We start from the raw sequence: 24,673 nt of genomic DNA on the forward strand, positions 1-24,673 counted from the left end.
CCTAGAGGGTACTACTAAATGAAATGTTACACAGGGAAAGACAAATACCATCTGATTTCATTTATATGTGGAGTCTTAAAAAACAAAGGAACAAACATCAAAACAGAGACAGATGCATAGATACAGAGGATAAATGGGTGTTTGTCAGAGGGGAGGGGAGTGGAGGGTTGGGTGACAAAAGTGAAGGGGATTAAGAGTACAGATTACCAGTTATAAAATAAATAAGTCACAGGGATGTAACGTACCACATACGGAATGGTGGTGGTGGTTTAGTCACTAAGGAGTGTCTGACTCTTGCGGTCCCATGGACTGCAGCCTGCCAGGCTCCTCTGTCTATGGGATTCTCCCAGCGAAAATACTGGAGCGGGTTGCCATTTCCTTCTCAAGAGGATCTTCCCGACCCAGGAATTGAATCCAGGTCTCCTGCACTGCAGGCAGATTCTTTACCACCTGAGCTATGAGGGAAGCCCCTACATATGGAATACGGTCAATAATATTGTAATAACTTTGTATTTTGTGCGCTGAGGGATGGTTACTAGACTTCACCATGGTGACCAACTTGTAATGCATATAAATACCAAGAATGTACTCATGGGTGTGGGCTTGAGGGCTGATTAGGCACCATTGTCTGAGGCTTCTCGAATATTCCATCTCCCTGCGGAGTGGCTCAGTGCTGTGGTCGGGAAAGGGAGGTAGGCAGGAGTTGAGGGACAGTGGGACTGTCCTCTTTCTCTATTCTCTGGAAGATGCAGGTAGTTTCTAGTAACTAGATTCTGTTTGTCTGCCCCCTGCCATTCTAACACTTCACTGGCCACTACCATTATAGCCACACTGATGCCTTAATTAAGACATAAAAAAGATGAGGGAACCACAGGAAAAGCATTTGAAATACAATATTTTTTAAAAAATATTTTTATTTTTTAATTTTGCCCTGTCCAGAGTGGCATGTGGGATATTATTTCCCCAGTCAAGGATGGAACCCATACCCCTGGCATTGAAAGTGCAGAGTCTTAATCACTGGAGTGCCAGGGAAGTCCTTAAAACACAATTTCGATGTCTCATGAGACACACAGGAATGCACATTCATCGGCTATGCTTTACATCTGCTTTAGCTGTAGAAATACAATGATTCTGAAACTCATATTTAGAGAGAAAGTAACTACCCACTCATCTGAACAAAAAGGAGAAAAAAAATGTTTTTCAGGAAATGTGAAGAATCATTAACTTCACAGATTCTGCACAGAAAGCATAATTGCCTACAATACAAGGCAGAAACACACTCTAAAGCATTTGTGAGCAAAATGGAGACATGGTCCATTAATCCTTTATCATCAGAATCAAATAGTACTCAAATGACCACATGGACTGTGACTAAATCAATTAGGTACAAAGATGGTAATAATTACGGCTGTTGGCAGTCAAAAGCTCTCCCAGAAATGTGCTTAGATGTTGAAAAGACGACTTCTACCCACTTTCATTACCTTTGTGCTGCGGTAAATTATAGTAATTTCTTATGCTTTGAGTGAGGGAAAATGGGAAGATAATATTCAGCTTACTGAGGATGGTTAAACTTTTCTATAGACAAGCACTGAACAATCATTTACCTACATATAATGAGGGATATAAAGCTTTCTGGCCAAAATGTACTCTGTTATGGTAGTAACATAATAGATATGCATATTCTGCCTTGGAAAATCCCAAGATTCTGATAAGCATTGTGTAGGAAGCAAAGAGCTAGAGGATTAGACAGTCCATAAACAAAGCTCCCTTTATAGATGCTGCTGTTGGGACAGCTAAGACTTGCCTCCTGTCCTTCCCTTTTCCAACCCCTGAGGGCGCTTCCTCCCCTCCGGGTCTTTATTAGTTGGCCTTTGTCGCTTCTCTTATGAAAAAGACACTTATTTTCTGTTCTGCTCTTTCCTGTGCTCAGTGTCCACTTGGAGGAAAGAGTGAGTCTGTATTTCCAAGGAGACCTTCGCAGACCACCAGGCGAGTCAGTCCCGGGGAGCGCCTGCAGGGGGCGGTCGACACCGTGGAATGAACAGACGCCGCTGGCCGCCCTGGGGGTCCCGGACCTGCTGCAGGACAAACCTGGGAGACCAATATGCAAGAAAGGTGGCCTTCTAGAAAATCCAAGGTAATCCGCTCAAATCAAGTTGTTAAATGTTTGCCATTGGTGACCTCAAAGAATCAAAGGAGGTCGGGGGCCTGGATTGATGGCGGGGTGGGGGCTCATCTTCTAAGGCTCTCACTGCACAAATGTGCAGTTGAGGCTCAGAGGAGGCCTGTGGGCTAATCAGCTAGTTAGTAGCACTGCTGATGCAAGAACTGAGGTTGACTAACAGCCTGGACCCTTTAAGAGATTCCAGGTGGTCCCGTCTGTATTTATTTATAAGATAAATATCTAAAGTAAAAAGAACACTCTCCACTTCTGAGTTATCATTTCTAGGAGTTAAGCTGAAAGTGGTGAAGCTTATTAGGGGGGAAATAGGCACTAATTTGAAATAATATAGGATTATGAATACATTGCACTATCCGTCTATGTTATAACAGCCGTAGGCTCTGATGGTAAAAACAGTTAATAAGCTAGGTGGTGGCTGTTTCTTGCTTTTTAAAAATCTAGCTGTACCGCCTGTTTTATTTACATATATTGAAACAAGGAGTCTTTTCTGGTGAATGACACATTTATGAGATCATTTGGGAGTTCTGGTATTATTTTCACCCGCTCTTCTCTTTCTGAGCTCTAGTGCAGAGCAATTAATTCAGTTTCCTAGGGTATTTTCAAAAGCAAGCTGCTCAAAATGTGGTTCTAGGACCAGCATCACTTGGGAGCTTGTTACAAATGCAGAGTTCCAGGCCCACCTGAGGTTTATTGCATCCGTGTGTCAGCAGGATTCCCAGGCAGTTCTTAGGTGCCCTGCATCCTGGAGAGAACAACTGTATCACTCCAATACTACCTCGCAGAGCCCCTACTTCATTGTTCCTTAGGCTGACCTGGGCTCCTAGTCCTTAACCTGGGTGTTCCTGCCAAGAATGAGCATCAGCATCTTCCGTTTAAAAGAAGAGCATCACTTGTGCTTTAAAATGAGGCAGGAAGAGTAATGGAGTGGAGTTTGTGATGCGGTCCTGTAGATTCCTTAATGGGACTTTATTTTACGTGGAAGGGCACTGTGTTGATAACCATATAAGAAAGGTTTAAAAGTCCTCATATGCAACTCATGGAAGCTAATAAACCAGTTTCTTGGCCGACTCTAGTCCCAGTACCTGACTCACTCCTAATGAGTTGGGGTCTGAACAGCCTCATAAACCCTGTCAGCTCCCCAGACAGAAGGACACGTGGTAATGAACCTGTGCTTGCACAGACCGTAGCTTCTCATCATTTTTGTTTCTTCCCACCACCAAGTCTAGAATTGTGTTCTGTATCCAACACGTGCCTAACTATCCTTGCCAGCTATAACACTAGATAAATATTTACTGAGTCCCCCTCTCCCCCTACCACCATGCATAAAATACTGTTGGATCAAAATGTTTTCCTAATTAGTTAAAATAACTGATATCAGACTGCTAGTTAGTGCAAGGATGTAAGTTGAGAGGCATATTTAGATGAGTTCTTCTGATGTCCCTGTTCTACAGGTAAAATCACATATCCATTTGCTTCTTCACATATCTCCAGGGAGTTATCAATTTGGGAGACAAATGAGTTACTGCATTATGGTGCTGTCAGACTCAAGCATTTTGGAATTTGTGGAATTAAACTCATGCTGGTTTGTTTATTTTCTGTGTCTAGAAAACTGATGATGTAAATGTTGGAGTGCTTAAAAGAATGCACTTTAGAAGGGTGGTTTAACACATGACTTCAAGTCTTGGAGTTTGAGTGCTGGAGAAGAAGCTTCCACAGAGTAGATTGGGGTTTTCCAGAACCAGTCACATCCTCACTGGTCGGTTCCCCTGGCAGGCAGCCGCTGCCAGGCCCCTCCTTTGGGAGGTCTGGTTCTGTGGGGGAGGGAGCCTAGGCAGCCAGTGCCATTGGCCAGGGGTGTACCTCAGAGACCAGGTGTGGATCACCATTGCCCATCTATTCAGGGTGCTTGTGGGCAGTGATGGAAGCACGGTCCACTGTACCCTGTTGCGAATTTGAGAGAGACGGACAATATAGCTCTGGATGAATAACAGTTTGTTTTCTTTTACTTTTATCTTTATTTATTTTTGGCTGCACTGTGTCTTTGTTGCTGTGTGTGGGCTTTCTTTAATTGTGGCGAGTGGGGGCTACTCTCTAGTTGTGGTGTGAGGGCTTCTCACTGGGGTGACTTCTCTTGTTGTGGAGCACGAGCTTTAGGTGTGTGGGCTTCAGTACTTGCAGCGCTAGAGTTTCGACTTGCGACTCTAGAGCATGGGCTCAGTAGTTTTGCACAGGTTTAGCTGCCCTAAGGCAATGGAATCTTCCCAGACCAGGGACTGAACCATTGTCCTGTATTGGCAGGTGGATTCTGATCCACTGGAGCACCAGGGAAGTCCTACTTTTTAATATGAACTATAGTTGACTTACAATATTGTGTTAGTTTTAAGTGATTCAGTTATATGTATATGCATATATGTATTCCTTTTCAGATTATTTTCCAGTATAAGTTATTATAAGATATTGAATATAGTTTTTTGTGCTATATAGTAAATCCTTGTTGGTTATCTATTTTATATATATTAGTTCGTATCTATGAATCCCCTGCCCCTAATTTATCCCTCTCCCTCCCCTTTCCCCTTTGGTAACCGTGTTTGTTTTCTATGTCTGTGAATCTGTGTCTGTTTTGTAAATGAGTTGGTTTGTATTATTTTCTAAGATTCCACATTGAATGAAAAACATTTTCAATGTTCGTATTAAACTCAGGAGTGATATGGTACCACAGATAATATCTGCAATGATGATGACATTTCACTATCAATTAAGATCTTCCATAATGATTATTTTAATGTTGAGTTAGAAACATTTTTATGATGAAGATCAATGAAGGGAAAAATGTGAATAGAAAGTTCAGCCAAAGGTGAGTTTAAACAGAGCAGCCTATTTGAAGATATTTCTCTGTGTAGACTCTTGCCTTACAGGTCTTCTAATATTAGCTTATTAGGCGTTCCAGACACAAACGTCACATGAGAAAATGGTGAGACTCTCCTCTCAATCAGCCCCAAACTGACTTTGATCAGGACTAGCATTTCTCCATCAAGGTAGGAATATTGTCACAGGAGGGACTGGGCACATACCAGATACCATAAATGAGGACATAAATGAGTTGACATCTCCAGAGATTAAGTCAAAAAGCTGAAAAAATATAGAATATCTCAACAGGCAAAAGTGCAACGTCTTTGAGTGGTATATGAAATTTCCATCAAAATGGCTTGATCTGGAAGGGTTTTATAAAAATAAACTGCCTTTCCAGCCCTGTACTCTTCTTCCGCTGGGAACCCAGTGGTCAGTGGCTGCAGACAGCAGCCTCCTCGGTAGTGTATGCCGCCTGTTACCTGTACAGGTTGTCCTGAGGGAACTTGGAGACAGCCCTTTCCAGTGGACAGTCACAACTGGCATGCTGGACCCAGGCTAGGCTCCAGACAGGTATGTGTGTTGCCTTTGGAAAGCCCCAAGGTGAAGTGGCCAGGGTCCACACCGGCGAAGTCTTTATGTCTATCTGCACCAACCTGCAGAGCAAGGAGCATGTGACTGAGGCCCTCCGCAGGGCCAGGTTCAAGTTCCCTGGCCACCAGAAGATCCGCATCTCCAAGAAGTGGGGATTTACTAAGTTTCATGTGGATGAATTTGAAAAAACACGGCGGCAGAAAAGCGGCCTATCCCCGATGACTGTGAGGTCAAATAATCCCTAGTGACGGTCCCTGGACAAATGACGGCCCTGCACTCATGAGAGCCTCGGTGCTGTTCTCTCCTTAGTCACGCCCACCAATCAATTCTACTTTCACTGTAAGTACAAAAACTGTTTGTTTTTTGTAAACAAACAAAAAAAGCTGCTGTTCTTGCTCTGTGAATGTGTTAAGGTTAATGCAACCCTAAGTTTGTTCATAAATGTATAATAATTATAAATGCTGGAAAGAAGACACATATACACACCTCTCTTTGTGGAGGCTTTTGTGTGTCATCTGTTAAAAATTATCTGTCCATTTAGTTTGTCCCTTGGACTGCAAGAAGAACAAACCAGTCAATCCTAAAGGGAATCAGTCCTAAATATTCATTGGAAGGACTGATGCTGAAGCAGAAGCTCCAATACTTTGGCCACCTGATGCAAAGAGCTTACTCATTGGAAAAGACCCTGATTCTGGGAAACACTGAAGGCAGGAGAAGGCGACAACAGAGGATGAGATGGTTGGATGGCATCACCAACTCGATGGACATGAGTATGAGCAAGCTCCGGGAGTCGGTGATGGACAGGGAAGCCTGGCATGCTGCAGTCCATGGGGTCGCAAAAAGTCGGACACGACTGAGGGACTGAACGGAACCTAGTTTGTCCATTTGTTCTAAAGTTTTGAGCTGGAATTGCAAAAGATATTAGTTGTTCAGTTTAACACAGGCTTAAAATTGTCAAAGCATTCGGATTTCTAAGTCTCTATCTTTATCAGGAAAGGGTATTTTCCTGTCGAATGATACTGACAATGAAAAAAACCTTATCAGGCCCATGAAGTCACCTTGAAACACAAAGAATCTCTTCCAGGTGGAGAACGGCTTATGTGGGTGGCTTTGAATGATCTATCTTTTGAAGAGGCAGCAGAGGGCCACCTGGCTGTTAAGACTCAGGCTCCAGAAGAAGCCCCACCAAACTGGTCCTCTTCGGCACCTCCCTACAGATTCCAGGTACCACCTTGGGTGCCAGATGCTATGTCTCTCCCTTTGCCTTGTTGCCTAGTAACAGGTGCCACGTGCTCATCCCTCCCTGTTGTCATGACCGCAACGTGATGGAGAAGCTGTATAGTCCCGCTCATAATCAGTGGGCCGATCGAGTAGGTCATTTATCCAAATTCATTTACTTATTCAACAATTATGTATCAAGTACCTGTTAGGTATCAGGTACCATGCTAGGTGCTAGGATAATAGGGAATAAGTTAATCTAATTCTCACCCTCAAGGTGCTTATAATTTAAGGACCTGGGGGGAGCATAAGCCTGAGCACAGAACAAACCAACAAGGGGAGAAGTCTAATAAAAGTCCCCATGACCCCATGGCATGTATGATAAAAGATACGGTGCACAGTGTCCTGGAGACTCCCAGACAGAGGAGCCTGGCAGGCTGTGGTCCATAGGGTCGCAAAGAGTCAGACACGACTGAAGCAACTTAGCATAAAGGATATAAGTGAAGGCTGAGATAGAAAATAGATGGAGAGTCTGTGGATTCCTGGCTTGAGTGACCGGGTAGAGTGATGACCATGGAAAGAGCACTGAGCTGGAGTGAAGGGCAGGTGCAAGTGTCCTGAGGTGGGTGTGCCTCCCTCTGCAGCAGGGAGGGAAGTGTGGCCCAAGGGGAAGAAACAGAGGAGACTCACAGGAGAGGGCATCAGAGAGGAGATGGGGGTGTGAGTGTGTTTCGGGAGAGGAGTCCAAGCTGGTGAATGTCAGATCATCACACCTCTTAAAGCTTCCAGTGACCCACTGGGGGTAAGGTCATGGGCAAAGTGTTGGTATTTAAAATAAACATGCCTCTGCTCTAAAAAATGGTAACATGGAAACTGATGGTTTAAGTAGTTTACCCAAAGGTCACTTTCCTAATTCCCTGGTGAGTGTTTTTCATGGTAAATGATGTTCCCTCTCGTATTTCTGCTGATTTCAAAGAAATCATGCTGATTCATTACCTAAAAGTAATCTCACCTGGGGGTCAGATATTAATCTTTGCCCCAAATATGATTTCTTTCTGCCTGTTGGCAGTCATCCCAGCAGAGAACCTGGCAGAGTAAACCTTGCTCAACATTGACACTTGGCTGAGGGTTGGCAGGAGGGCGAAGGGCTGCCGAGGTGTCCTGAGAGGCTGTTGGACTTGCTTATGTGAAACTAGACTTCGATTCCATTTCTGAGTTATTCATTGCTTATTTTGTATGTAGTGCAGAAGTGCCAGGAGTCCTTAATGAGGAAAGCAAAATGGCAGAAGACCTAAATAGACATTTGAAAACTGAGCAGAAGACCTAAATAGATATTTCTCCAAAGAAGACATACAGATGGCCAATGGGCACATAAAAAGATGCTCAATGTTGCTAATTATTAGAGAATCAAATCAAAACTACAATGAGGTACCACCTCACACTAGTCAGAACAAACCTACAATGAGGTACAACTTCACAGTGGTCAGAATGGCCATCATCAAAAAGTCTACACATTTTAAATGGCACTCACATTTAAAAGTAATATTTATGTGATTTCTCTTCATACAAATCTGAGGTTCACTGCGTGTTTCTCCATCCTGGGGGGTACTCAGGGTGGAACTGACTTTCCACTTCCATAGTGTCTTCTTTTTTGGAGGTATCTCCATACTGTTCTCCATAGTGGCTGCACCAATTTACAATCCTATCATCAGTGTAGGAGGGTTCCCTTTTTTCCACATCTTATCCAGCATTTGTTGTTTGTAGACTTTTTGATGATAGTCATTCTAACCAGTGTGAGGTCATACCTCATGTAATTTTGATTTGCATTTCTCTAATAATTAGTGATGCTGAGCATCTTTTCATGTGCCTGTTGACCATCTGCATGTCTTCTTTGGAGAAATGTCTCTTTAGATCCTCTGCCCATTTTTGACTAGGTCTTTTTGTTGTTGTTGTTACTGGGTTGTGTGAGCTGTTTGGAAATTAAGCCATTGTTGGTTACATCATTTGCAAATATTTTCTCTCATTTGTAGATTGTCTTTTCATTTTTTTTTATGGTTTCCTTTACTGTGCAAAAGCTTAAAAGTGTGATTAGGTCCCATTTTAAAAAAAATTATTCTTTTTAACTGGAGGCTAATTACTTTACAATATTGTGGTGGCTTTTGGCATCCATCAACATGAATCAGCCACAGGTGTACATGTGTCCCACCATCCTGAACCCCGTTCCCACCTCGCTCCCCACCCCATCCCTCTGGGTTGTCCCAGAACACCAGCTTTGGGCGCCCTGCTTCATGCATCTAATTTGTACTTGTCATCTATTTTACATATGGTAATATACATCTTTCAATGCTATTATCTTATTTTTGCTTTTATTTCTATTGCCTTGGGAGACTGACCTGAAAAACATTGGTACAAATTTATGTCAGATAATGTTTTGCCTATGTTCTCCTCTAGGAGTTTTTTTTTTTTTTTCCTCTAGGAGTTTTATGGTGTCATGAAAGTGAAAGTGTTAGTCACTCAGTCGTGTCTGACTCTGCAACCCCATGGACTGTAGCCTGCCAGGTTCCTCTGTCCATGGGATTCTCCAGGGAATAATATTGGAGTGGGTTGCCATTCCCTTCTCTAGGGGATCTTCCAAACCCAGAGATTGAACTTGGGTCTTCTGCATTCCAGGCGGATTCTTTACCATCTTAGCCACAGAACTATAGTGTCATAGTTCTAGACTATTTTAAAGCGGAGGCCCAACTTTGTAGCGAAGAGTGCTCTGAGTCTGGAGCTAGATTATGAAATAGTCATGGCATAAAAAAACCAGAATAGTCCATCTTAAGTCATCTGCCCTCTTAATGAAGCAAGAAGCTGACAGAGGTCAAAAAAGAAAAAAAAAAATGATAATACCAGATATGACATGATCTCCCCTGATAAGTTTAATTACAGTCAGAACTGAAACAATGAATTTGTGGGTTCTCTCCCAGAAATAAGGAGAACTAATTCAGATCATCACAAGTGTCATCTTAAGGGACTTCCCTGGAGGTCCAGTGGTTAAGACTCTGAGCTTCCAATGCTAGGGGCACGGGTTTGATCCCTGGTCGGTGAACTAAGATCTCACATATTGCTGCTGTAGCAAAAAAAAAAAAAAAAAAAGCACTAAAACCAAACCAGTGAAGCCATGAAAAGCTAGAAGGAACCTTAAATACATATTACAAAGTGAAGTAAGCCAACTGGAAAAGGCTACATACTGTATGATTCCAACTCTGTGACATTCTGGAAAAGGCAAAACTATGGAGACAGTGAAAAGATCCATGGTGACCAGGGTTTGAGGGGAGGGAGGGATGAAGGGGCAGAGCACAGAGGATTTCTGGGGCTCAGAAGCTGTTCTGTCTGACATGACAGAGGTGGATTATTGTAATTTTGTCACAAATCATAGAATGTGCAAAAGAGTGAACTGTAATGTAATTATGGGCTCTGGGTGATACTGGTGTGTCAGTGTAGGTTTATCAGTTGTCACAAATGTACCTCTTTGGTGGGGGATGTTGATAATGGGGGAGTCTGTGCATGTGGAAGCAGGGAGTGTAATGGAAATCTCTACTTTCCACTCAATTTTGCTGTAAATATAAAATTACTCTAAAAAGATAAAATCTACTTTGAAAAACGAAAAGGGTGAGAAAGCCTGGAAATGAGATCATTGTGTTCTAAGCCCTGGCAAAGATCACTGATGGTCAAACTAGCTGATAAGAGAACCTCGGGCAGGTGGGCCGAATCGATTGATAAGCACTTCTGTTCTCTCTCCACTATACCAATCATGCAGATTTATTTGTTCACTCAACAAAATGCATTGCCTTCTGGCTGTGTGCCAGGTACTATGCTTGAGCCTGTGATATACAAAGAAGTCACTGGCCCAAGGAAGCCCATAGCCATTAGTGGAAATAGACAAGTAGTTGGACAATAAAAGTCTTGGATGATAGGGACTTCCGTGGTGGTCACGTGAGGAACACATTGTTCTTCCACTGCAGCGAGTGTGGAAGTTGGGGAACTAAGATCCTGTACGCTGTGCCGTGTAGTAAACAAACACACACACACATGCATGGTAAGATTCCATCGTTCAGTCGTGTCTGACTCTTTGTGACCCCATGGACTGTAGCCCGCCAGGATCCTCTGTCCGTGGGATTTCCCAGGCAAGAGTACTGGAGTGGGTTGTCATTTCCTCCTCCAGGGGATCTTCCTGACTCAGGGATTGAACCCGAGTCTCCTGTGGCTCCTGCATCGCTGGTGGATTCTTTACTCTCTGAGCCATCAGGGAAACTTCTATTTAAAAAAATCTTGGATGATAAATATCACGATAAAGATTTCTACCAGAAATTAAGCTGGGTTTCTTGTACAATTCTATACTGACAATTTGGATCAATGATTCCAGCTCTCCTGTTTACTTTCAGATTAGAAGATTAGAGGGGAAAGTCAGATCTGATGGTCCACGTTCTTATATAACTAACTGTGGGTCTCTTGAATAACTTCTTCCCCTACTGATAAAAATATCTAGCCAAATTCATTTCAATTGATTGCTAAATATTTTCTGTTTTTAGCTGATATTATATGCTATATATTAGTAAATACATTCCACTCTGTTCTGGGAATACCAGAGGCTGGTTCTACATTAATGCAAGCAAATTAAAGAGGAAAATAGATTCACACTCTGCTAATATTTCTGTGTAGCTTGACAGTCAGATGTTAGAAGCTATAAATTGCCAAGTTAAAAAGTAACAAAAAGAACCAAAATACACTTTTCTGTTATTGGGAATCCAAGCTGAGAAAGATGACTTCTTTCTACCTCTAAATTAGGGCTGCTTACCTCCCACCCCCCAACCCCATCTCCCAGCAGCTGGTACCCTACCTCCACCCTCCTACTATCAGAAATAATTTTCAGCAGCTGTCTGAGGAAAGTTCTGCAGTCATTGCCAAATTTCGGGCTTCAGTTGCGTCCGTATGCTGTTCATGTAACTCTGTGCCAGTATCTACCTATGAGCGTGTGATCAGGTACAAGCAGCTCAGATCGCCCATGTGAACCTTAATGAAAACCAGGGCCATGCTCAACCTGCCAGGCCCCCAAAGCCTCATCTTCCTTTTCCTCCTAGTGACAAGGTAACTGATCTGGAAGAATATGTAAGGTCAGTGACAGGACTTGCAGTAATTGCAGGATCTTAGAAGCAAGAGTTCTGAGAAGTCATTTGTGGTCTCCTTGTTATCTGGAATGTCATGGAATGTTGGTGATGTCGCCTGTTTGAGGCTCACTTAGGCGCCCCTATCTGTGATGCTGTCCACTGTTAGAAAAGCAGGCCTGCCAACTGCTGCTTTTCCTCTCGCTGCTGGCAGGAACGCTCATCATTAAAGGGATGGTGGCCGTGGGCCCAATCTTTCCATTCTTTCTATTTGGCCCAACTTCTTAAATTGTTTTTGGAATCAACTGAGAGATTAACATTGAAACATATATGTTACCATATATAAAACAGCTAGTGGGAAGTGACTGTATAACACAGGGAGCTCAACCCAGGGCTCTGTGATGACCTAGAGGAGTTGGATGGGGTAGGGGGTGAGGGAGGTTCAAGAGGGAGGGGATCTATCCATACATATAGCGGACTCACGTTATTGTATGGCAGAAACTAACGCAACATTGTAAAGCTATTATCCTCCAATTAAAAATTAATTAAAAAACCAAAGAAATATAAAAAAGAAATATTCATTAAAATTTTTTTCTATTGAAATACAATATATATGCAAAAAAAAAAGCATATAAGTTTACAACTGGTTGCTGTGTACTCTCAGTCATGTCCCGACTCTTTGCGACCCCATGGGCTGTAGCCCGCCAGGCTCCTCTGTCTATGGGATTTTCCAGGCAAGAATACTGCAGTGCTTTGTCCCATGGAGCCTCCCCCACCCCACCCCCATCAAGGAAGAGAACATGATGAGTGTCCCAGAGGCTTGCTGCCAGTCCCCATCTCCTATCTTCCCCAAAGGTTCCTGCCCTCCTTGCATCTCACACCCCGGATCTGTTCAGCTTGCTTTTAACTCAGATAAGTGGGATCATAAAGGGTGTGTCCTTTTGTGTGTCTGGGTCCTTCACTCAACGTGATGTGTATGAGATTAGTCCTGGTTGTTTGGCGCAGCTGTTTACTTAACTGGTGTAAGTGTCCATTGTTTGCCTGTCCTCTCATTTATTTATCTGTTCTGTTGTCGACGGACATTTGCACTTTGGGGCTGTTAAAAGTATACAGCTATGAATTACTTGTATATCTTTTGGTGGCATGGGCTAGCATTTCGGTTGGGTATATATATTATACACTTGGTTGGAATAATTACCGTAAAGAGTGGCTCACAAGCTTTGCCTTTTAGGGGAAGGGACAGTTCACCCTGGGCCCTAAGAACCCCTGCATGGCTTTCCCAAGGGTGCAGACGTCAAGCCACAACATCCCTGATACTGAGCAATTCCTGTAGCAGTTCACACAGATGAGGCAGGGCCAGGTGAGCATGGTGTGGTTACTGCTTGCTCCTCAGGGGAAATGGGACTGGCTTGTTTGCTGCTTCCTTCCAAAGGTGCTGAATCCCAGGTCCTACGTCCCTCAACTGCAGAGCAACCTGCTGAGTGACTGGCTTTCATCTGGACCCACCGTGTTGCCCAGTGGGCTCGGGAGGCACAGGAGCCAGCATGACCATTTGACGTGCCTGCTGGTTGCTGTGCTGCGGGTAATAAACTGTGTTGCTCTGATTTATCACATCTCAGAGACCACTTCTGGCTACTGTGGGGTGTGTTAGCCATGCTCTGCTCGTCACCCAGGCTTCTCCTTTGGGGTCTTATTATCCCTCACTTGTCTATGAGGCTGGGGTTCTTGCCTGATAGAGCTCATCAGCTGTAGTGGGTGATGCTAATCATTTCCCAAAGTAGTGTGTGAGATTTCTTGTTCTTCTGACCCCCTGTTTTTTTTAAAACTGAAGTATAGTTAATTTACAGTATTGTGTTACTTTCAAGTGTACAACAAAGTGATTCGGATATCTATATCTAACTATATGTACGTGTGTGCATGTGTGCTAATTCAGTCGTGTCCAACTCTTTGCGACCCTATGAACTGTAGCCCGCTAGGCTCCTCTGTCCATGGGATTCTCCAGGCAAGAATACAGGAGTGGGTTGCCATGTCCTCCTCCAGGGGATCTTCCTGACCAACTATACGTGTGTGTGTGTGAGTGTAAAATTCAGATTATTTTCCATTACAGGTTATTAGAAGGTATTGAGTAGGTCCTTGTTTACCTGTTTTATATATAATAGTGTGTATATGTTAATCCCAAACTCCGAATTCATATCTCCCTTCCCCCTCACTGTTCCTTTTGGTAACCATTAAGTTTGTTTTCTATGTCTGTGAATCTATTTCAGTTTTTAAATAAGTTTATTTGTATCATTTTTTAGATTCCATATCTAAGTGATATCATATGGTATTTCTCTTTCTGACTTCATTTAGTAGGATAATCTCTAGGTCCATCCATGTTGCTGCAAATAGCATTATTTTGTTCTTTTTATGACTGAGTAATATTACATTGTGTATATATACCACATCTTCTTTATCCATTCATCTGTCAGTGGTTATTTGGATTGCTTCCGTGTCTTGGCTATTGTATATAGTTGACCCAAATTTTTAAGACTTTTCTATCACTGTTTTGCTGATGATTGTACATGTGATACTTTCATATTATCAAATAGGATAATTCTGACAGCTCTGTGAGGTCAGAATTATTTTATAGATTAGGGCACTGAAGACAGAGGGTTAAGGCACACAGGTGGTTTTATGCAACTAAGATCACAACAGTAACCATCACGTATAAACGAGTTACCTATTGCCTATCAGCCCCTGTGTTGGGCGCTTTATATCTGAGTCATTCATAACAACGCTCCAACACAGGTATTACAATCATTCCCAGTGATCAGCTCAATGAATCGACATGCAGTGAAGTGAATTCACACGTCCACAGCCACACAAACAATTGTTGGCAGAGCTGAGGTTTCAAGGTTTCAATCCAGGGTGAGCCTGACCTCTGGTCTTCACATTCCTGGTCTAGATCTGGCACGTACTTGAACCCACGTTCTCAGAATTCAGAACTGGTGCTCAGTTCACCACCCATTTTGCTGACCTCAAACCTCCAACAACTCACCCTGTTTGTTTTTCCTGCTGCTGCTGCTGCTGCTAAGTCGCTTCAGTTGTGTCCGACTCTGTACAACCCCATAGACGGCAGCCCACCAGGCTCCCCCGTCCCTGGGATTCTCCAGGCAAGAACACTGGAGTGGGTTGTCATTTCCTTCTCCAATGCATGAAAGTGAAAAGTGAAAGTGAAAAGTGAAAGTGAAGTTGCTCAGTTGTGTCCCACTCTTAGCGACCCCATGGACTGCAGCCCACCAGGCTCCTTCGTCCATGGGATTTTCCAGGCAAGAGTACTGGAGTGGGGTGCTATTGCCTTCTCCTTGTCTTTCCTACTAGTGCACAATTTAATGACCAATGATCAGGCAGAGTGAAAAGAGAGGCATCTGTGCCAAATTGCTTCAGTCATGTCTGACTCCTTGTGACCTCATGGACCGTAGCCCACCAGGCTTCTCTGTCGATAGGATTCTCCAGGCAAGATACTGGAGTGGGTTGCCATGCCCTCCTCCAGGGGATCTTCCCAAACCTAGAATCGAACCTGCTTCTCTTGCATATTAGCAAGCAGGTTCTTTATCACTAATACCACCTGGGAAACCCAAAAAGAGAGGGAGGAGAATGGAAAGTTTGTCTCATTCCTGTACCAGATCATCAGCCTCTGGATAACAGATCGTTCCCTGAATATATTAATAAAATTACATTCAAAGGGGAATGTAAATCCCTGGAAATTGAGAAGAGTATGTGTGGCTAATTTTAAAGGAAAAGTTAATTTTGCTTTTGAAGGTTCTCCCTCTCATCACCACCATCTGGAGCTTTCTGTCTCCAGGGAACTCAGTTCTAGAAGGTCAGGAGGGGTGCATAGTCATGCGTCTGTGTTAGCAGAGCCCAGAGGAAATGAATGCTCAGAAATTCACCAGTCTCATGGTTTTTGGTCTCACTCTGCTACAGTGGCCTCAGCCTGCCCTCCCTGAGGAGCAGACACATGATTAACTTCACACCCACCCAATTCTTGGCTTCTTTGCTTCGGGACCTTGGCCACTCTTGGGGCTAAGCTGACTCTCCAGCATAACCTAAAAGTGAAAGTGCTTTTCTAACTTACTGCCCCCTCCCCTGCCTCAGTGCCAGCATGTTTCTTCCATGACATCACACTATTTCTCTAACCCTGAATAAGATAAAGGGAGAAATTATGTAACATTTGCTTAGTTGCCATTTTAAGAAGCCAATTCAAAGAGATACTTGGGAAAATTATTTTAAATGCATGTTTATAAAATCACTTTCTACATTTTAAAAACCTGTATTTCAATGATGGTTCAAAGTTTCTCTCTAAATATCCATCCATATATGGAACTGGGTATTGGCAGAGTGGGAGTAGGGATTTAACGTGGATGTTCAGTGGGAAATTCTGAAATATTCCCCAGCAACTGGGAGCTTCTCACCAAATAACATGCTCAGCCTCTCAGTCGTGTCCAACTCTTTGTGGCCCCATGGACTCTAGCCCACCAGGCTCCTCTGTCCGTGGGATTCTGCAGGCAAGAATACCAGAGTGGGTAGCTATTCCCTTCTCTAGGGGATCTTTCTGACCCAGGGATTGAACCTGCATCTCTTGCGTCTCCTGCATTGGCAGGTGGATTCTTTACCACTAGTGCCACCTGAGAAGCCCTCTCACAGGGTTGGAGGGGGGATTTTAATATCAACTTCTGTGCTCCAAAGTGATCATTTCAGGAAATAAACTAAAGGGAATATGATGAAGAAAAAAAAGTAGATAATTTCACAAAAATGGAGGTGGTGGCTCCTGCATGCGTGGCTGGAAGAGGGGTGAACAGGGGTATACATGCTTGTATCGTAAAATAAATCCCCTCGAGTCCTGTTGGTTATTGTTTCTTACCGAAAGTAAGGGAAAGAAAGCAATTTTCAGTATTTGTACTTGGGATTGTTTATACAATATTGTTACGGTCATCTAGTCTTGGAAAAAACAAACGAACAACAAGAAAAAAACAGAGAGATGTAAATGTCATCTCAAGAGTGTCTTGGGTAGAGCCTTCTGTTTTGATTCTGAAAGGTATTTCAAATCTGTGCTGCGTTTGAGTGGATCCATAAGATCAGGTCAGAAAAATGCCTTGCATTTGATGTTAAATACTGTTTCTTTCAATAGAATAGAACAGTTAAGCCAACAATAGTTGGTCCTTTGACCCCCCTGGGTATGAAAGAGGAAAAAGTTGATGAGAGGCGAATTCTTCAGATCTAATGTAGGATTTGTGGGCTGGGGACGTCATCTTCTGAGATCAGGGAAATGACTATACGTGTGTGAGTCTGTAGAACCCAAGCAGAACAAATCCTCCCAAAGCAAGTGGCCCATTCTTTTGTTTTTGCTTTTTGTCAGCTCCTCACTTTGCATGTTTGCCAGTGAGACCCACTTGAGAAGAATTTCTGATGAAAGACCTAGTATCTATAAAAGAAAATTTTAATTGTGCGTATCAGGGTTTTGAACTAATTACCTCTTATGATGCATGTAAAAACCAGGTCATGCCTCTTACTTTAGCAGATGTCAGGAAGATGAACCCTTCTGATGGAAGCATCTAAGTCATCTGTAAAGGCAGGTTTCTTGACAGTGTGGGCTGCGGGCCCAGGTTTCTCAGCGCTCCTGGGGAATCTCTCAATAGAATCTTAACAGAGAGAGGCCCGAGTGCAGTGGTAGAGCCTGAAGACACACACACACCCCTGAGAATACGCAGAGTGCAAGATTTCTGGAGCTGAACCACTATGTTGGTGACTAGAAAGGCTAAATGTGGCTCTGGGAAAGAACAAATGATCACCGAGCTGGGGATGAAAGTCCCCTGGAAGGGCTGGTGGATAGGCGAAGAGAAAGGATGAGGATATCACAGAAAGGTGGATCCTGCGGTGGGGACGCAGATGGTGCTGTGCTGCGCAGGCTCTGGCTATGGCCCTGAGCCCACTCGCCATGGCACCTGCTATGGCCCTGAGCCCACTCGCCATGGCACCTCCCAGTCCTGGAGCCTGACAAGTCACCCAGCATCTGCCCAGGAGACTCCTCTGGGGACTTCCCAGGCAGTCCAGAGGTTAATACTCCATGCTTCCAATGCAGGGGGCATGGGTTTGATCCCTGGTCAGGGAACTAAGATCCCACATGCCATGCAGTGTACCCCCTGCCACCCCCCAAAAAGCCAAGAGAATCCACTGGCATCTAAAACTCAGTTTATCCCAACCCGCCCTCACCCCCACATTTCTTGCTACTCTGCTTCCTCCTCCTGCCAGCCTACAGCTGCAGAGTGATGAAGTCTTCCTGCCCTGCCTTCAATAGCAGCTCCCAAATTTCTCCCCGCAGTGCCCTCTTCCCTTCTGTTCTAATCTCAGAGCCTTAGCCATGGTGGGGTCTTCCTGTCTGTCTCCCTAATCTGAAAAAGTAACACAATCAGTTTTTTCCATAGTGCCAAAACCTTCATAGGTTTCCATCACCTACCAAATAAAGCCCAAACCCACAAGAATCCATCCAAGCCTCTGGGATCAGGGATTAATGCTCTCGTGGATGGTGAAGCCAACTGTTCTACTGAATATCATGCGAATTAAGCTCAAGGGTCTTTCCCTGTACTTGGACCATCCCTGTGTTCTAAATGTAGCCTCTTCATTTTGATTGCCTCCTCTCTCTTTGCTTGTCAATAGTCTATTTATTTGGGGCTTCCCTGATAGCTAAGCTGGTAAAGAATCTGCCCTCGATGCAGGAGATCCCCTCCTCTCTCTTTGTCAATATTCCATTTATTTAAGATCCAGTTTAAAATGCACCTCCTCCAGGAACCTTGCTCTCTTGCAAACAGATGGAAGCTATCTTTTCCTCCTCAACATCCTTATAATAGTCAGTGCACACTTTCTTTCTTTCTTCTTTTCTTTGGCCACACGGTGAAAGCAAAGTCATCACTTTGCTGACAAAGGTCCATCTGGTCAAAGCTATGGTTTTCCCAGTAGCCATGTACGGATGTGACAGTTGGACCATAAAGAAGGCTAAGCGCTGAAGAATTGATGCTTTTGAATTATGCTGGAGAAGACTCTTGAGAGTCCCTTGGACTGCAAGATCAAACCAGTCAATCCTAAAGGAAATCAACAGTGAATATTCACTGGAAGGACTGATGCTGAACAGCTCTAATACTTTGATCATCTGATGCAAAGAGCTGACTCACTGGAAAAGACTCTGATGCTGGGAAAGACTGAGGGCCAAAGGAGAAGAGGGCAGCAGAGGATGAGATGGTTGGATGGCATCACCGACTCAATGGTTATGAATTTGAGCAAACTCCAGGAGATAGTGAAGGACAGGGAAGCCTGGAGTGCTACAATCCACACCAATGCAAAGTTGGACGCAACTTGGTGACTGAGAAACAACATATGGGAACTTAGCTCCCTGACCAGGGTGCAAAACTGTGCCTTCTGCAGTGGAAGAACGGAGTCTTAGCTACTGGACCATCAGGGACTTCTCTTTTTAAATAAATTATTTTTAATCTCCTTATTTTAAAGTCAGCTGGTTAATAACCTTAATTTCATCTGCAACCTACCCTCTCTCTTGCCAAATAGCATAGCATATTCACAGGCTCTGGGATTAGGGTGTGGACATCTTTGAGGGCTGGTATTCTGCTTATCACAGGATCCTTCCATGTATTTTTCTCTTTTATATTCACATATCAATATTGTTATAAAGACATTTATTTTTTTAATATGTGATTTTTAAAAGCATGAGATACTAGATATATATGATATTATATATTTTGCTTTTCTCAATGAATGATTTATCTTGTATAGTTTTGGGGGGTCAGTTCTTTTGGAAGCTGTCACTGTTAATAATTGCATAGTATCCCATAGTTTATTACTATTAATGGATGTTTAGGCAGCTTTAACATTTTTGACCCTTGATTGTATATATCTGTGTCCTTAGACAAGACACTGACTACAGCACACATGTCTATAAGTGGACCCACTGGGAGCAAAGAACATATGTATATTTTCAAAGGGCATTTAAAATTTTTATTTAAAGTTTTAAGCCATGTTTGCTGATTACGTATCATTAAGTAGTGTAGAAAATTTTAAATATAAGATTATTTATTGTCCAAATTCTTAAAAACTCAGTAAGTTTGCAATCTTTATTTTTGACTAGTTGATTGAGTCACCTGCCACTCACCTGTGTGCACAGTATGAAACCACACGACTTGATTTTATTAAAATACAGCTATTGTTGTTGTTACTGTTGCTTATTTGTTTTTTAAAAACCTGTACAGGAGATTTCTGGATAGAATTTCTGTATCCCAAGCTGTTCTCAATAACCATCTTGGTTGGGAAGTGAAAAGGATGCCTTAGGGTCATTAAAATTCACTTTTGCTTCAAGAATTTATTATGAAATGTTAGGTACAAACCTAACTGGACCAAACAAGTCATGCAAAAAGGGACTTTGCTAGTGTTTACGGCCCATGTGTTAGACAACTTGGGGAGAGGGTGGCAAAGACCCAGAATCCTTTCATGGCCTAGCTTGATTTTGAGAAAGAAGAAAACACTGGCAGTGACTCACGAAGGCCCACCCAACCTTGCCTTTCTTGGGGTCATTACATTACTTACGTGACTGTACCTCTGAAAGGTGGCCTCTTCCCAAGGATGCTAAATGAAAGTGAGAGTGTTCGTAGCTCAATTGTGTCTGACTCTTTGCGACCCCATGGACTGTAGTCTGCTAGGCTGCTCTCTCCGTAGGATTTTCCAGGCAAGGATACTGGAGTCAGCTGCCATTTCCTTCTCCAGGGAGTCTTCCTGACCCAGGGATTGAGCCCAGGTCTTCTGCATTGCAGGTAGATTCTGTACCACCTGAGCCACCAGGGAAGCCCCAGAGATGCTGCTAAGTCTGTCTGCAAGCTTGGCTTATGCAAAGTGTGGGTGTTGAGGTGACAAGGAAATGAGCCCTTTCCAAGCCAAGAGAGCTTTATTTTAAATATTCTGAAAGTTAAAATCTCAACTAAGAAAACCACTGCAGTGGTTTTACTCCTCTGACAAACTCTCCAACCTCTTTACAGACCTCGAGTGTCCTGTTTTCCTTTATTCCCCTAAACAGGAACAGGACTTCCCTTCTTTTCAAACTTATAATTGAATAATTTCCTTTAAAATGTTCTTGACCTCTTTTATTGTAACGCATGTTGTTTTTTAAAATTGTGTATTTTAATCCCAGTTTGTTTTGTTCAGAAAGATTGCAGGGTATAAGATCAATATATAAAAATCAATTTGATTTCTACATTCTAGCTGTGAACAGAGTGAAAATTAAATTACAGAAACAACTCTATTTACAGTAGCATCAAAAAGAATAAAATCCTTAGGTCTATATTTGACAAAAGATGTGCAAAACTTATACTCTGAAAACCATGAAACTACAAAGTCAATGAAGCAAATTAAAGAAGACCTAAATAAATGGACAGACCTAAGTAAATGATTACTTATTGGGAGACTTAATATTGTAAGATGACAGTACTCTTCAAACTAATCTACAGATGCAGCGCAATCCCTATCAGAATCCAAGCTGACTTCTTTGCAGAAATTGACAAGCTGATCCTACAATTCCCATGGAAATTCAAGGGACCCAGAATAGCCAAAATCATCTTTAAAAAGAACAAAATTGGAGGACTCACATTTCCCAGTTTCAAAACTTACAAAAGCTGCAGTAATGAAGATAGAAACTAAAGAAAACACAGATAAATTGGACTTCATCAACATTAAAAGCATTTGCAATTCTAAGAACACCATCATGAAAATGAAAGGAAAACTCACAGAACGGGCTAAACATTTTGCATATTTCTGATGAGGAACTTACCCTTATAAGAACTCCTATAACCAACTCAATAATAAGAAAGCAAATAACCCACTTAAAAATGAGTTAAGGTTTTGAATAGATAGTTCTCCAAAGAAGATATACAAATGACCAATAAGCTCTGGAAAAGATACTCAATATCATTAGCTATCATAAAATGCAAATCAAAACCACAATGAAATGTCACTTTACATCCACTAGGATGGCTATAATCAAGAATATAGGTAATAACAAGGCTTGGCCAAGGTGTGGAGAAACTGGAATCCACCACGTGTGGTGGGAATGTAAAATGGTGCAACCACTTTGGAAAACAGTCTGGCAGTTCCTCAAAAGGTTAAAGATTAAGTTGTCATATGACCTAGCAGGACCACTCCTAGGTCTGTACTCAGGAGAAATGAAAACACGCCATATAGTTCATGGCAGCATTATTCATCATAGTCAACACCTGGGAGCAATCCAAATGTCCATCAGCTGATGAATGGATAAATAAAACATGGTACATTCATACAACAGAATATTATTAAGACCTAAAAGGAGATGAAGTGGTTAAACCTGCTACAACATGGATTAGCCTTGGAAAGATGCTAAGTCAACCACAAAGGACCACATTTATGAAATGACTATCCAGAAGAGATGAGTCCATAGAGACAGAAAGTAGATTGAGGGTTGTCTAGGGCTGGAGGAGCGGGTGAGGGGAAATAGGAAAAGAGGCATAGGAGTTTTGGAGGTGATAAAAACGTGTTAAAATTGATTGTGGTGGTGTTTGCTTGACTGTGAAGATGCTAACAGCTATTTTACTGACCACAGTAAACGGGTGATATACATGGTATGTACATTTTATCTCAATAAGACTGTAATAAAAAGAAAGTAATATCATTTTGAAGTTTCTTACTTAGGAATATAAGTAAGATTTTCCCTTCCTGTGGACCCTGAAGCAATTTCTGGAGGGGGTGGTGATGCTGGTGGGAATTCTTTGTGTCCTCATACGTAAAGTCACTATAGACATGGAGAAGAAATGTATGGATGCCAAAGAGGGAAGGGAGTGGCGGGATGAATTGGGAGATGAGGGTTGACATACATATGCTACTGACACTATGTATAAAATAGATAACTAATGAGAACCTTCTTTATAGCACAGGAAACTGCTCACTGCTCTCTGGTGACTTACATGGGAAGGAAATCCAAAAGAGAGGGGATATACGTATATGAATAGCTGATTCACTTTGTTGTATAGCAGGAACTAACGCAACACTGTAAAGCAACTATACTCCAATTAAAAAAAAAATCACTTGGTTAAGCACTGAGTTAAGATTATTCCCGGGGCTTCCCTGATGACTCGGTGGTAAAGAACCCGCCTGCCAATGCAGCAGATGCAGGTTTGATCCCTGGTTCGGGAAGATCACCTGGAGAAGGAAATGGCAACACATTCCAGTATTCTTGCCTGGGCAATCCCATGGACAGAGGAGCCTGGTGGGCTATAGAGTTGGACACAACTTAGCAAGTGAGCATGCACACAAGATTATTTCTGCCTGGGAGACTGCCTGATGGGCTTCATTCTTTCCCTAGCAGATTTTGAGTGTTCAAAACTCCATAATTTCAAAATATTGAGTATGTGGTCTTTAATCCACAGCAGAGGGGTCATTCGGAAGACAAGAGTGGAAAGAGATAGTGTTTGTGTATGTGGCTGCACACACTTCTGTAAGAGGAGAGGTGGATGAAGGGAGAAGCAAAACTTTCTAAGCTATAGTGCATCCCTGGTCGACAGGGCAAGGGGTTCCTAGAGGCGGCTGTGTCCAGGGTTTCAGGCACTAGAACGAGATGCCTGACCTGGGCTGCTTCCTCCTCCAGCTCCCGGGCACTGTGTCTCTGGGCCCTAGCAACCTGGACTTCATGGAATTGTTCACTATCCTCTTCCCCAGTTCTCTATTCTGTCAGAGTAGCGCTCCATTTTCTTCTTCTTTCCCCCTCTCAAGCTGCTCTAGTCTCAGAAAAGATTTGGATCTGATTCCTGTGTGTGTGTGTCTTATTTTTTATAAAAAATCCTGGGGATTCTATTTTTACTCCTCTGTTCAGGTGTCCAAATGATGAAGATATTTTCTCCCAATCAGCAGCAGCCCACCCACAGTGTCACTGTGTTCCATGATTAGGCTCCTTAATGACCGGGGTCCCCTCCTGCCCCCGGGCTGTTCTTCAGCACGCCCACTCCAGCTGCTGCCACAAGGAAAATGTGCACTGGGCCAGATCTGGAGCCAGAGCCGGGGAAGGGGCATTCTGGAAAGCCCGTCTCACTAAAGATGAAATCCAGGAGACAAAAATGAGCTCTGGAAGTACTCTCAAGTTCAAAGTTTTGAGTGAAACCTGTAAACCTTACAGGCCAGGGCTCTGCCACCTCCTTGGCCGTATCTTCTGCCTCCAGCCCCTCGCCCACTCCCTGCCACTCAACCGCCTTCCTGCTGCTGCTTCTCTCTGACAACCATATTCCTGCCTCGAGGCTTTTTCTAGATTTGTAAAATGACACCCAAGACCCACCTTTTAGATATCCAACTCACATTATGGACTGAGAAAATGACATCCACTTCTGTTCTCATGGTTTTTAGTAGTTTGTGCAGCTGTGATGTGTTCATTTTATTTGTGTCTGTAAGTATCCTGTCATTGATGGGAAGATTTTGGAAGGCAAGGTGTATTATTCTCCTATTTGCTGCTGTAACATATTACCCTGAACTAAGTGCCAGGTAGGGCCACCCAAGATGGGTGGAGAGTTCTGACAAAACCTGGTCCACTGGAGAAGGGAATAGCAAACCACTTCAGTGTTCTTGCCTTGAGAAC

General features: G+C 43.0%; 1 protein-coding gene and 1 non-coding gene across 7 annotated transcripts in view; one reads left to right on the forward strand and one right to left on the reverse strand.

The window, feature by feature from the left end:
* The window catches only part of DLGAP1 (DLG associated protein 1), a 288,426-nt gene that overhangs the window by 164,727 nt on the left and 99,026 nt on the right, over positions 1 to 24,673 (reverse strand). The window lies entirely within an intron of this gene.
* Positions 5,418 to 5,547, forward strand: LOC136168097 (small nucleolar RNA SNORA70). The gene has a single exon (XR_010663250.1). It is a non-coding gene; the product is annotated as a small nucleolar RNA SNORA70 (small nucleolar RNA).

The sequence above is a fragment of the Muntiacus reevesi genome, chromosome 4 (genome assembly GCF_963930625.1).
Source record: "Muntiacus reevesi chromosome 4, mMunRee1.1, whole genome shotgun sequence".
Lineage (NCBI taxonomy): Eukaryota > Metazoa > Chordata > Mammalia > Artiodactyla > Cervidae > Muntiacus > Muntiacus reevesi.